Below are 13138 nucleotides of genomic sequence, written 5' to 3'. Positions count from 1 at the left end.
CTCAACATTCATCGGACCACATACATCTGTATGTATGATTTCCAACAAATCTGTTGCTCTCTCCATAGATCCGGAGAACGGTGTTTTGGTCATCTTGCCCATGAGGCACGGTTCGCAAGTACCAAGTGATTCATAATCAAGTGATTCCAGAAGTCCATCAGTATGGAGTTTCTTCATGCGTTTTACACCGATATGACCTAAACGGCAGTGCCACAAATATGTTGCACTATCATTATCAACTCTGCATCTTTTGGCTTCAACATTATGAATATGTGTATCACTACTATTGAGATTTAATAAAAATAGACCACTCTTCAAGGGTGCATGACCATAAAAGATATTACTCATATAAATAGAACAACCATTATTCTCTGATTTAAATGAATAACCGTCTCGCATCAAACAAGATCCAGATATAATGTTCATGCTCAACGCAGGCACCAAATAACAATTATTCAGGTCTAAAACTAATCCCGATGGTAGATGTAGAGGTAGCGTGCCGACCGCGATCACATCGACTTTGGAACCATTTCCCACGCGTATCGTCACCTCGTCCTTAGCTAATCTTCGCTTAATCCGTAGTCCCTGTTTCGAGTTGCAAATATTAGCAACAGAACCAGTATCAAATACCCAGGTGCTACTGCGAGCATTAGTAAGGTACACATCAATAACATGTATATCACATATACCTTTGTTCACTTTGCCATCCTTCTTATCCGCCAAATACTTGGGGCAGTTCCGCTTCCAGTGTCCAGTCTGCTTGCAGTAGAAGCACTCAGTTTCAGGCTTAGGTCCAGACTTGGGTTTCTTCACTTGAACAGCAACTTGTTTGCCGTTCCTTTTGAAGTTCCCCTTCTTCTTCCCTTTGCCCCTTTTCTTGAAACCAGTGGTCTTGTTGACCATCAACACTTGATGCTCCTTTTTGATTTCTACCTCCGCAGCTTTCAGCATCGCGAAGAGCTCGGGAACAGTCTTGTTCATCCCTTGCATATTATAGTTCATCACAAAGCTCTTGTAGCTTGGTGGCAGTGATTGGAGAATTCTGTCAATGACGCTATCATCCGGAAGATTAACTCCCAGTTGAATCAAGTGATTATTATACCCAGACATTTTGAGTATATGTTCACTGACAGAACTGTTCTCCTCCATCTTGCAGCTGTAGAACTTATTGGAGACTTCATATCTCTCAATCCGGGCATTTGCTTGAAATATTAACTTCAACTCCTGGAACATCTCATATGTCCCATGACGTTCAAAACGTCGTTGAAGACCCGGTTCTAAGCCGTAAAGCATGGCACACTGAACTATAGAGTAGTCATCAGCTTTGCTCTGCCAGACGTTCTTAACGTCGTCAGTTGCATCAGCAGCAGGCCTGGCACCCAGCGGTGCTTCCAGGACGTAACTCTTCTGTGCAGCAATGAGGATAATCCTCAGGTTACGGACCCAGTCCGTGTAATTGCTACCATCATCTTTCAACTTTGCTTTCTCAAGGAACGCATTAAAATTCAACGGAACAACAGCACGAGCCATCTATCTACAAACGAACATAGACAAGCAAAATACTATCAGGTACTAAGTTCATGATAAATTTAAGTTCAATTAATCATATTACTAAAGAACTCCCACTTAGACAGACATCTCTCTAGTCATCTAAGTGATTACGTGATCCAAATCAACTAAACCATGTCCGATCATCACGTGAGATGGAGTAGTTTCAATGGTGAACATCTCTATGTTGATCATATCTACTATATGATTCACGCTCGACCTTTCGGTCCCCGTGTTCCGAGGCCATATCTGTATATGCTAGGCTCGTCAAGTATAACCTGAGTATTCCGCGTGTGCAACTGTTTTGCACCCGTTGTATTTGAACGTAGAGCCTATCACACCCGATCATCACGTGGTGTCTCAGCACGAAGAACTTTCGCAACGGTGCATACTCAGGGAGAACACTTCTTGATAATTAGTGAGAGATCATCTTAAAATGCTACCGTCAATCAAAGCAAGATAAGATGCATAAAGGATAAACATCACATGCAATCAATATAGGTGATATGATATGGCCATCATCATCTTGTGCTTGTGATCTCCATCTTCGAAGCACCGTCGTGATCACCATCATCACCGGCGCGACACCTTGATCTCTATCATAGCATCGTTGTCGTTACGCCATCTATTGCTTCTACGACTATCGCTACCGCTTAGTGATAAAGTAAAGCAATTACAGGGCGTTTGCATTTCATACAATAAAGCGACAACCATATGGCTCCTGCCAGTTGCCGATAACTTCGGTTACAAAACATGATCATCTCATACAATAAAATATAGCATCATGTCTTGGCCATATCACATCACAACATGCCCTGCAAAAACAAGTTAGACGTCCTCTACTTTGTTGTTGCAAATTTTACGTGGCTGCTACGGGCTTAAGCAAGAACCAATCTCACCTACGCATCAAAACCACAACGATAGTTTGTCAAATAGACTCCGTTTTAACCTTCACAAGGACCGGGCGTAGCCACACTCGGTTCAACTAAAGTGAGAGAGACAGACACCCGCCAGCCACCTTTAAGCACGAGTGCTCGTAACGGTGAAACCAGTCTCGCGTAAGCGTACGCGTAATGTCGGTCCGGGCCGCTTCATCTCACAATACCGTTGAACCAAAGTATGACATGCTGGTAGGCAGTATGACTTATATCGTCCACAACTAACTTGTGTTCTACTCGTGCATATAACATCAACATATAAAACCTAGGCTCGGATGCCACTGTTGGGTTATGTAGTAATTTCAAAAAAATTCCTACGCACACGCAAGATCATGGTGATGATATAGCAACGAGGGGAGAGTGTTGTCTACGTACCCTCGTAGACCGAAGTGGAAGCGTTGACGCAACATAGAGGAAGTAGTCGTATATCCTCCGGTTCAACCGATCCAAGTACCGTTACTCCGGCACCTCCGAGTTCTTGACACGCGTACAGCTCGATGGCGCACCCTCGATCTCTGATCCAGCAGAGGCGCCGAGGGGGAGTTCCGTCAGCACGACGGCGTGGTGACGATCTTGATGTTCTCCTGTTGCAGGGCTTCACCTAAGCACCGCTACAATATGACCAAGGTGTAATATCGTGGAGGGGGGCACCGCACACGGCTAAGGAACGATCAATGATCAACTTGTGTGTTCTAGGGTGCCCCCCTACCCCCGTATATAAAGGAGGGAGGGAGGAGGTGGCCGGCCCTAGGGGGGGCGCGCCATGAGGAGGGGGAAACCTACTCCAAGTAGGTTTCCCTCTCTTTTCCTTATCTTATTTGGAGGGGGAAGGAAAGAGTACTAGTATTAGGAAGTAGTACTAGTAGTAGTAATAGGAAGAGGGGGAAGGAGAAAGGAAAGGGGGGCCCGGCCCCCTTCCCCAATTCAGATTGGGCTTGGGGGGGCGCGCCCCCTTCCCTTGCTCCTTCTCTCTTCCTCCTACATGGGCCCAATAAGGCCCATATACCTCCCGGGGGGTTCCGGTAACCTTCCGGGGCTCCAAACTTCTCCGGAACCTTTCCGGTGTCCAAATATATCCGTCCAATATATCAATCTTTATGTCTCGACCATTTCGAGACTCCTCGTCATGTCCGTAATCATATCCGGGACTCCGAACAACCTTCGGTACATCAAATACAGAAACTCATAATATAACTGTCATCGAAACCTTAAGCGTGCGGACCCTACGGTTCGAGAACGATGTAGACATGACTGAGACACATCTCTGGTCAATAACCAATAGCGGGACCTGGATGCCCATATTGGTTCCTACATATTCTACGAAGATCTTTATCGGTCAAACCGCATAACAACATACGTTGTTCCCTTTGTCATCGGTATGTTACTTGTCCGAGATTCGATCGTCGGTATCCAATACCTAGTTCAATCTCGTTATCGACAAGTCTCTTTACTCGTTCTGTAATACTTCATCTTATAACTAACTCATTAGTTACATGCTTGCAAGGCTTAGGTGATGAGCATTGCCGAGAGGGCCCAGAGATACCTCTCCGACAATCGGAGTGACAAAACCTAATCTCGAATTATGCTAACTCAACATGTACCTTCGGAGACACCTGTAGTACTCCTTTATAATCACCCAGTTACGTTGTGACATTTGGTAGTACCCAAAGTGTTCCTCCGGTAAACGGGAGTTACACAATTCTCATAGTTACAGGAACATGTATAAGTCATGAAGGAAGCAATAGCAGAATACTAAACGATCAAGTGCTAAGCTAACGGGATGGGTCATGTCAATCACCTCATTCTCCTAATGATGTGATCCCATTAATCAAATGACAACACATGTCAATGGTTAGGAAACATAACCATCTTTGATTAATGAGCTAGTCAAGTAGAGGCATACTAGTGACTATATGTTTGTCTATGTATTCACACATGTATCATGTTTCCGGTTAATACAATTCTAGCATGAATAATAAACATTTATCATGATATGAGGAAATAAATAATAACTTTATTATTGCCTCTAGGGCATATTTCCTTCAGCAGCCGCCCCTCCCGGCTTGGGGCCAAGTTTCCTAGGGGTGGGGGCGTGCAAACCCGTCTAGGGTTTCCCTTGTGGCCGCCGCCCCTCCCCTAGGGAAACCCTAGGGCGCCTCCTCCTCCCCCTTCCCCTATATATAGTGAGGGAGAGAGAGGGTTGCAACAACCCTTCCCCTGGTGCAGCCCTGCTCCCTCTTACACCTCCTCCTCCTCCGTAGTGCTTAGCGAAGCCCTGCCGGAGAACCACGAGCTCCACCACCACACTGTCATGTTGCCGGAGTTCTCCCTCAATTTCTCCTCTCCCCATGCTGGATCAAGAAGGAGGATACTGAAAGAACATGTGGTGCCCCCATGTTTGGTTTTGGTAATTGATGACAATCTCTATGGACTAATGGTTGCCTTGAGTTATATTTGAAGGTTTTGTCCATAGGCTTTTCTTGAAGTCCATGTGTTGGTTTCAAGGAGTTTATGAGTTGACCAAGGTGCTATTAAGGAATTATCCAAAGATTGGTCATGTGAGTGTTGAGCTTATTTCAAGCATGTCTTGAAGAAGAAGATTGTGTGATCATTCATGTTTCCCTTCAAGACATCATCCAAATGAAGAGAGTTGGAAAGATTCAAGGTTGATCAATACTAAGTCAACAGTGAATCAAGTTGATCAACACACAAAGCATAGAAGATGTATCGAGAGGGATCAAGCGATCCCATGGTATGGTAAGCATTGTTAATTACTCTTTGTGTACTAACCCATGATCTTCGTGAGAGTTCCTTGTGGGGTTAGGTTGTGGTGTGCAAGTTCAAGTGAAGCATCGCGAAGAGATCAAATGCTTGAAGCTTGTCGTCCATTGTGGTGACTATGTACTTGTGAAGATGTGCGGAAGAGTGGCTCACCCATAATGGAGTATGGGGGAGCAATCAACTAGTCTTCATCGAGCCAACGCAATCAAGAAAGGTGGTCCAACTTGAGGGAGTCAAGATCGTCCTCATCTAGCTCAAGTGGACCATGTGCAAGGCAAACGTTTTCCCTTGATAGGTTTTCCATTTTACCGGTCTCATGATGGTAGTTGGGAGACCGGGTTTTAGGTTCGATTGCCGTACTATCAAGGGGGGCTCTCGATGAGTAACTTGATCATATCATTCGTAGAGAGCTCAAACCATTGCATCCTTGCATCATCTTTCTTGGTTCTTGTTTGGTTCTCTTTTTGAGTCTTGGAGATTTTGGTCATCTTGTTGACAAGCTCGACTTCATCGAAAACGGAGTTCACATGCATCTTCTATGATGTTTTTGATGTTGGAGGTTCTGCTGGTTCTTCTCTGTTGGAGGTTTCTCTCCTCTTTTTGTTAGGCATACCTCCCCTGCCTCCCCTGCCTCTGTTGGAGGTTTCTCTCCTCTTTTGGAGGTTCTTCTCTATTTTCGATGTTGAGGTTCTGCCGGTTCTTCTCTGCTGTTTTGATGCTACTCGTTGTCTTGTATCCAACAAGCTTGAGTTTGCTCAATTCGGAGCTCATTTGCACAAGTTATGGCAGTTCTGGTTTTTTGGAGTGTACTTGTTTTCATGGAAGTGGCATAAGGTTGGCGCCAGCGGTAGTACAGCGTATCTCCACAAGCAGTAGTACCACTGTCCCACAGCGGTAGTACCGCCCATGGCCATAAGCGGTAGTACGGCTCCAGTTCCGCGCTGGTACCGCCTCGACTCGAGACGTGGTTTTCTCGTGTCGGGTTCAGCGGCAGTAGTAGCAGTAGTAGGAGCGGTAGTACCGCTCGTGTGCGGTAGTACCGCTGCTACTACCGCCCCTAGTACCGCTGGGCCAAGCGGTAGTACCGCTGTGGCCAACGGTAGTACCGCTGGCTCCAGCGGTAGTGCTGCTCATTCGGCGCTGCCTCGCCCTCTGTTTTGCTCCGTCTCTGTGTTCTACCGCCCGGGCGGTAGTACCGCTCCCCTGAGTGGCAGTACTGCTCGTGCGCGGACTGAGGACATAACGGTTGGATTCGGGAGCTCCTATAAAAGGGGGTCTTCTTCCGCATTCAACCTTATCCTTTGAGCTCGTGTTCTTCCCCCATTGTTGACTTTCTTCGAGCTTGCTAACTCTCAATCCCTCCATGGATTCTTGCTAGTTTTTGAGGGAAAAGAGAGGAGATCTAGATCCACATTTCCGCCAATCACTTTCTCCTCTATGTGAGGGGAACCCATTGGATCTAGATCTTGGAGTTCTTGGTGTTCTCCTTCTTGTTCTTCCTCTCATATTCCTCCCTAGCATTAGTTGCTTCAGTGGGATTTGAGAGAGAAGGATTTGGGCACTCCGTGTGCCCTTGCCATTGCATTTGGTGCATCGGTTTGAGTTCTCCATGTGATACGTGGAACTTACAAGTTGAGAAGCTTATACTCTTGGGTGCTTGGTTCCCTTGAGCTTGTTACTCTTTGGTATTTGGACACCCTAGAGCTTGTTCCTCTTGGGTGCCTTGGTGCCCTAGACGGTCGGTGTTGTTCGGAGCTCAATCATTGTGGTGTAAAGCTCCGGGCAAGCGTCGGTGTCTCTAATTAGGTTGTGGAGATCGCCCCAAGCAATTTGACGGGTACCGGTGACCGCCCCCAAGGGTTGCCAAAGTGTACGGGTTCGGTGACCGCCCCCAAGGGTCGCCATTTGTACGGGTTCGGTGACCGCCCTCAAGGGTCCCTTAGTGGAATCACGGCATCTTGCATTGCGCGAGGGCGTGAGGAGATTACGGTGCCCCTAGTGGCTTCTTGGGGAGCATTGTGCCTCCACACCACTCCAAACAGAGATTAGCATCCTCAAGGGTGTGAACTTCGGGATACATCGTCGTCTCTGTGTGCCTCGGTTATCTCTTACCCGAGCCCTTTACTTATGCACTTTACTTTGTGATAGCCACATTGTTCTTTGTCATATATCTTGCTATCACATAGTTTCTTATCTTTCTTAGCATAAGTTGTTGGTGCACATAGATGAGCCTAGTTGTTTTAGGTATTGTGCTTGACAAATTAACCGCTAGGTTTATTCCGCATTTGTTCTAGCCTAAACCGTAATTATTTTAAAGCGCCTATTCACCCCCCTCCCCCTCTAGGCGACATCCTCGATCTTTCAGAGACGTCCCCGGGCTGTACATGTGTTGAACGCGGAGGCACCGTCTGTTCGGCGCTTGGATTGGATCTTCCACGATTTGAATCGCTGTGAGTATGACTCCATCAACCGCGTTCTTGTAACGCTTTCGCTTAGCGATCTTCAAGGGTATGAAGATGCACTCCCTCTCTCTCATTGCTAGCATCTCCTAGATTGATCTTGGTGATTCGTAGGATTTTTTTTGAATTATTACTACGTTCCCCAATAGCTCTCGGCATCCTCGTGTAGGGTGCCGCAGCGGTCACCGGCGGCATGGCTGTAAGGTTGTGTCAGGTGTGGAGGCATGTGCGACGTGATGACCAGACCGTCTACTTGTGTGGCGGCTGGGCTTCTACTAGGCATTGGGCATGGCCACGTCTCGGTGGAGTTAGGCCAGGGGACCATGGGTGTTGATGTCATCCGTGATGCGGCGTCATGGGTCTTGGCTGCCAAACAATTCTGCTTTCCGGCTTTAGATCCGGCCATGTCGGCCCCTAGGTTGATGGCTTGGACAGAACTCTCTTCGGCAAGGTGGCAATCGACGGTGATGTGTGTTGAGGAACGCGGTTCCTACGATCATTCAAGATCTATCTATGTGATGCATAGCAACGAGAGGGGAGAGTGTGTCCATGTACCCTCGTAGACCAAAAACGGAAGCGTTTTAGTTAACACGGTTGATGTAGTCGAACGTCTTCGCGATCCAACCGATCCAAGCACCGAACGTACGACACCTCCGCGTTCAGCACACGTTTAGCTCGGAGACGTCCCTCGTACTCTTGATCCAGTTGAGGCCGAGGGAGAGTTTCGTCAGCACGACTGCATGGTGAAGGTGATGATGAAGTTACCGGCGCAGGGCTTCGCCTAAGCACTACGACGATATGACCGAGGTGTGTAACTTTGGAGGGGGGCACCACACATGGCTAAAACAATTGTCAACTTGTGTGTATGAGGGGTGCCCTCTCCCTCATATATAAAGGAGTGGAAGAGGGGGAGGGTCGGCCCTCTATGGTGCGTCCAAGGGGGAGGACTCCTACTCCCAGTAGGAGTAGGTCTCCCACCTTTCCTAGTCCAAGAAGGAGAAGAGGGAAAGAGGAGAGAAGAGAAGGAAGGAGAGGGGGGCACACCCTTCCCTTTTCCAATTCGGACTGGGCAGGGGGACACCACCTCTCTTCGGCCCTCTCTCTTCTCCACTAAGGCCCACTAAGGCCCATTAATCCCCCTGGGGGTTCTGGTAACCCTCCAGTACTCCGGTTTTATCCGAAACTTCTCCGTAACACTTCCGTTGTCCGAATATAGTCGTCCAATATATCAATATTTACGTCTCGACCATTTCGAGACTCCTCGTCATGTCTATGATCATATCCTGGACTCCGAACAATCTTTGGTACATCATATCACATAAACTCATAATACCAATCGTCATCGAACGTTAAGCGTGCGGACCCTACGGGTTCGAGAACTATGTAGACATGACTGAGACACATCTCTGGTCAATAACCAATAGCGAAACCTGGATTCTCATATCGGTTCCAACATATTCTATGAAGATCTTTATCGGTCAAATCGCATAACAACATACATTGTTCCCTTTGTCATCGGTATGTTACTTGCCCAAGATTCGATCGTCGGTATCTCAATACCTAGTTCAATCTCGTTACCGGCAAGTCTCTTTACTCGTTCCATAATATTTCATCCCGCAACTAACTCATTAGTCACAATGCTTGCAAGGCTTATAGTGATGAGTATTACTGAGAGGGCCCAGAGATACCTCTCTGAAACACGGAGTGACCAATCCTAATCTCGATCTATGCTAACCCAACAAACACCTTTGGAGACACCTGTAGAGCACCTTTATAATCACCCATTTATGTTGTGACGTTTGGTAGCACACAAAGTGTTCCTATGGTATTCGGGAGTTGCATGATCTCATAGTCTGAGGAACTTGTATAAGTCATGAAGAAAGCAGTAGCAATGAAACTGACACGATCATAATGCTAAGCTAACGGATGGGTCATGTCCATCACATCATTCTCCTAATGATGTGATCCCGTTCATCAAATGACAACACATGTCTATGGTTAGGAAACATAACCATCTTTGATTAACGAGCTAGTTAAGTAGAGGCATACTAGGGACTATAGGTTTTGTCTATGTATTCACACATGTACTAAGTTTCCGGTTAATACAATTCTAGCATGAATAATAAACATTTATCATGAATTAAGTAAATAAATAATAACTTTATTATTGCCTCTAGGACATATTTCCTTCAGTCTCCCACTTGCACTAGAGTCAATAATCTAGTTCACATCACCATGTGATTTAACACCCATAGTTCACATCGTCATGTGACCAACACCCAAAGGGTTTACTAGAGTCAATAATCTAGTTCACATCGCTATGTGATAACACCCAAAGAGTACTAATGTGTGATCACGTTTTGCTCGTGAGAGAAGTTTAGTCAGCGGGTTTGTCACATTCAGAGTCGTATGTATATTTGCAAATATTCTATGTCTACAATGCTCTGTATGGAGCTACTCTAGCTAATTGCTCCCACTTTAATATGTATCCAGATTGAGACTCAGAGTCATTTGGATTGGTGTAAAAATCTTGCATCAACGTAACTCTTTACGACGAACTCTTTATCACTTCCATAACCGAGAAATATATCCTTAGTCCTCTTAGGTAACTAAGGATAACTTTGACCGATGTCCAGTGATCTACTCCTAGATCACTATTGTACCCCCTTGCCAAACTCATGATAAGGTGAATAATAGGTCTGGTACATAGCAAAACATACTTTATAGAACCTATGGCTGAGGCATAGGGAATGGCTTTCATTCTCTTTCTATTTTCTGCCATGGTCGGGCTTTGAGTCTTACTCAACTTTACACCTTGTAATACAGGCAAGAACTCCTTCTTTGACTGACCCATTTTTGAACTCTTTCAAAAACTTGTCAAGGTATATACTCATTGAAAAAACTTATCAAGCATCTTGATCTATCTCTATAGATCTTGATGCCCAATATGTAAGCAGCTTCACCGAGGTCTTTCTTTGAAAATCTCCTTTAAAACTCTCCTTTATGCTTACCAGAAAATTCTACATCATTTCCGATTAACAATATGTCATTCACATATACTTATCAGAAAGGTTGTAGTGCTCCCACTCACTTTCTTGTAAATACAGGCTTCATCGCAAGTCTGTATAAAACTATATGCTTTGATCACCTAATCAAAGCATATATTCCAACTCCGAGATGCTTGCACCAGTCCACAGATGGATCGCACACTTTATTAGCACCTTTAGGATTGACAAAACCTTCTGGTTGTATCATATACAACTCTCCTCAGAGATATCCATTTAAGGAATGCAGTTTTGACATCCATTTGCCAGATTTCATAAAATATGACAATTTTTAACATGATTCGCACGGACTTTAAGCATCGCTACAGTTGAGAAAATCTCATTGTAGTCAACACCTTGAACTTGTTGAAAACCTTTTTGCGACAAGTCGAGCTTTGTAGATAGTAACACTACTATTAGTGTTCGTCTTCCTATTGAAGATCCATTTATTCTTAATGGCTTGTCGATCATCTGACAAGTCCACCAAAATCCACACTTTGTTCTCATACATGGATCCCATCTCAGATTTCATGGCCTTAAGCCATTTTGCGGAATTTGGGCTCATCATCGCTTCCTCATAGTTCGTAGGTTCATCATGGTCTAGTAACATGACTTCCAGAATAGGATTACCATACCACTCTGGTGCGGACCGTACTCTGGAAAACCTACGAGGTTCTGTAGTAACTTGATCTGAAGTTTCATGATCATCATCATTAGCTTCCTCACTAATTGGTGTAGGAATCACTGGAACTGATTTCTGTGATGAACTACTTTCCAATTCGGGAGAAGGTACAATTACCTCATCAAGCTCTACTTTCCTCCCACTCACTTCTTTCGAGAGAAACTCCTTCTCTAGAAAGGATCCATTCTTAGCAACGAATATCTTGCCTTCGGATCTGTGATAGAAGATGTACCCAACAGTTTCCTTTTAGGTATCCTATGAAGACGCACTTCTCTAATTTGGGTTCGAGCTTATCAGGTTGAAACTTTTTCACATAAGCATCGCAGCCCCAAACTTTAAGAAACGAAAACTTTGGTTTCTTACCAAACCATAGTTCATAAGACGTCGTCTCAGCAGATTTTGATGGTGCCCTATTTAAAGTGAATGCAACTCTCTCTAATGCATAACCCCAAAATGATAGTGGTAAATCGGTAAGAGACATCATAGATCGCACCATATCCAATAAAGTGCGGTTATGACGTTCGGACACACGATTACACTGTGGTGTTCCAGGTGGCGTGAGCTGTGAAACTATTCCACATTGTTTTTAAATGAAGGCCAAACTCGTAACTCAAATATTCTCCTCCATGATCAGATCGTAGAAACTTTATTTTCTTGTTACGATGATTTTCCACTTCACTCTGAAATTCTTTGAACTTATCAAATGTTTTAGACTTATGTTTCATTAAGTAGATATAACCATATCTGCTCAAATCATCTGTGAAGGTAAGAAAATAACGATACCCACCACGAGCCTCAATACTCATTGGACCGCATACATCGGTATGTATTATTTCCAATAAGTCACTATCTCGTTCCATTGTTCTGGAGAACGGAGTTTTAGTCATCTTGCCCATAAGGCACGGCTCGCAAGCATCAAATGGTTCATAATCAAGTGATTCCAAAAGTCCATCAGCATGGAGTTTCTTCATGCGCTTTACACCGATATGACCCAAATGGCAGTGCCATAAATAAGTTGCATTATCATTATCAACTTTGCATCTTTTGGCATCAATACTATGAATATGTGTATTACCACGATCGAGATTCAATAAACCATCAACATTGGGTGTATGACCATAGAAGGTTTTATTCATGTAAATAGAATAACAATTATTCTCTATCTTAAATGAATAACCGTATTGCAATTAACATGATCTAATCATATTCATGCTCAACGCAAACACCAAATAACATTTATTTAGGTTCAACATTAATCCTGAAAGTATAGAGAGTGCTCGACGACGATCATATCAATCTTGGAACCACTTCCAACACACATCGTCACTTCACCCTCAACTAGTCTCTGTTTATTCTGTAACTCCTGTTTCAAGTTACTAATCTTAGCAACCGAACAAGTATTAAATACCTAGGGGCTACTATAAACACTAGTAAGGTACACATCAATAACATGTATATCAAATATACCCTTGTTCACTTTGCCATCCTTCTTATCCACCAAATATTCAGGGCATTTCTGCTTCTAGTGACCATTTCCTTTGTAGCAGAAGCACTCAGTTTCAGGCTTTGGTCCAGCTTTGGGCTTCTTCACGGGAGTGACAACTTGCTTGCCATTCTACTTGAAGTTCCCTTTCTTTCCTTTTACCCCTTTTTGAAACTAGTGGTCTTGTCAATCATCAACACTTG

The sequence above is a fragment of the Triticum dicoccoides genome, chromosome 1B, assembly GCF_002162155.2.
Source record: "Triticum dicoccoides isolate Atlit2015 ecotype Zavitan chromosome 1B, WEW_v2.0, whole genome shotgun sequence".
In the NCBI taxonomy this organism is placed as follows: domain Eukaryota; kingdom Viridiplantae; phylum Streptophyta; class Magnoliopsida; order Poales; family Poaceae; genus Triticum; species Triticum dicoccoides.
The sequence above is the reverse complement of the archived record's forward strand: the minus strand, read 5'-3'. Positions refer to the sequence as shown.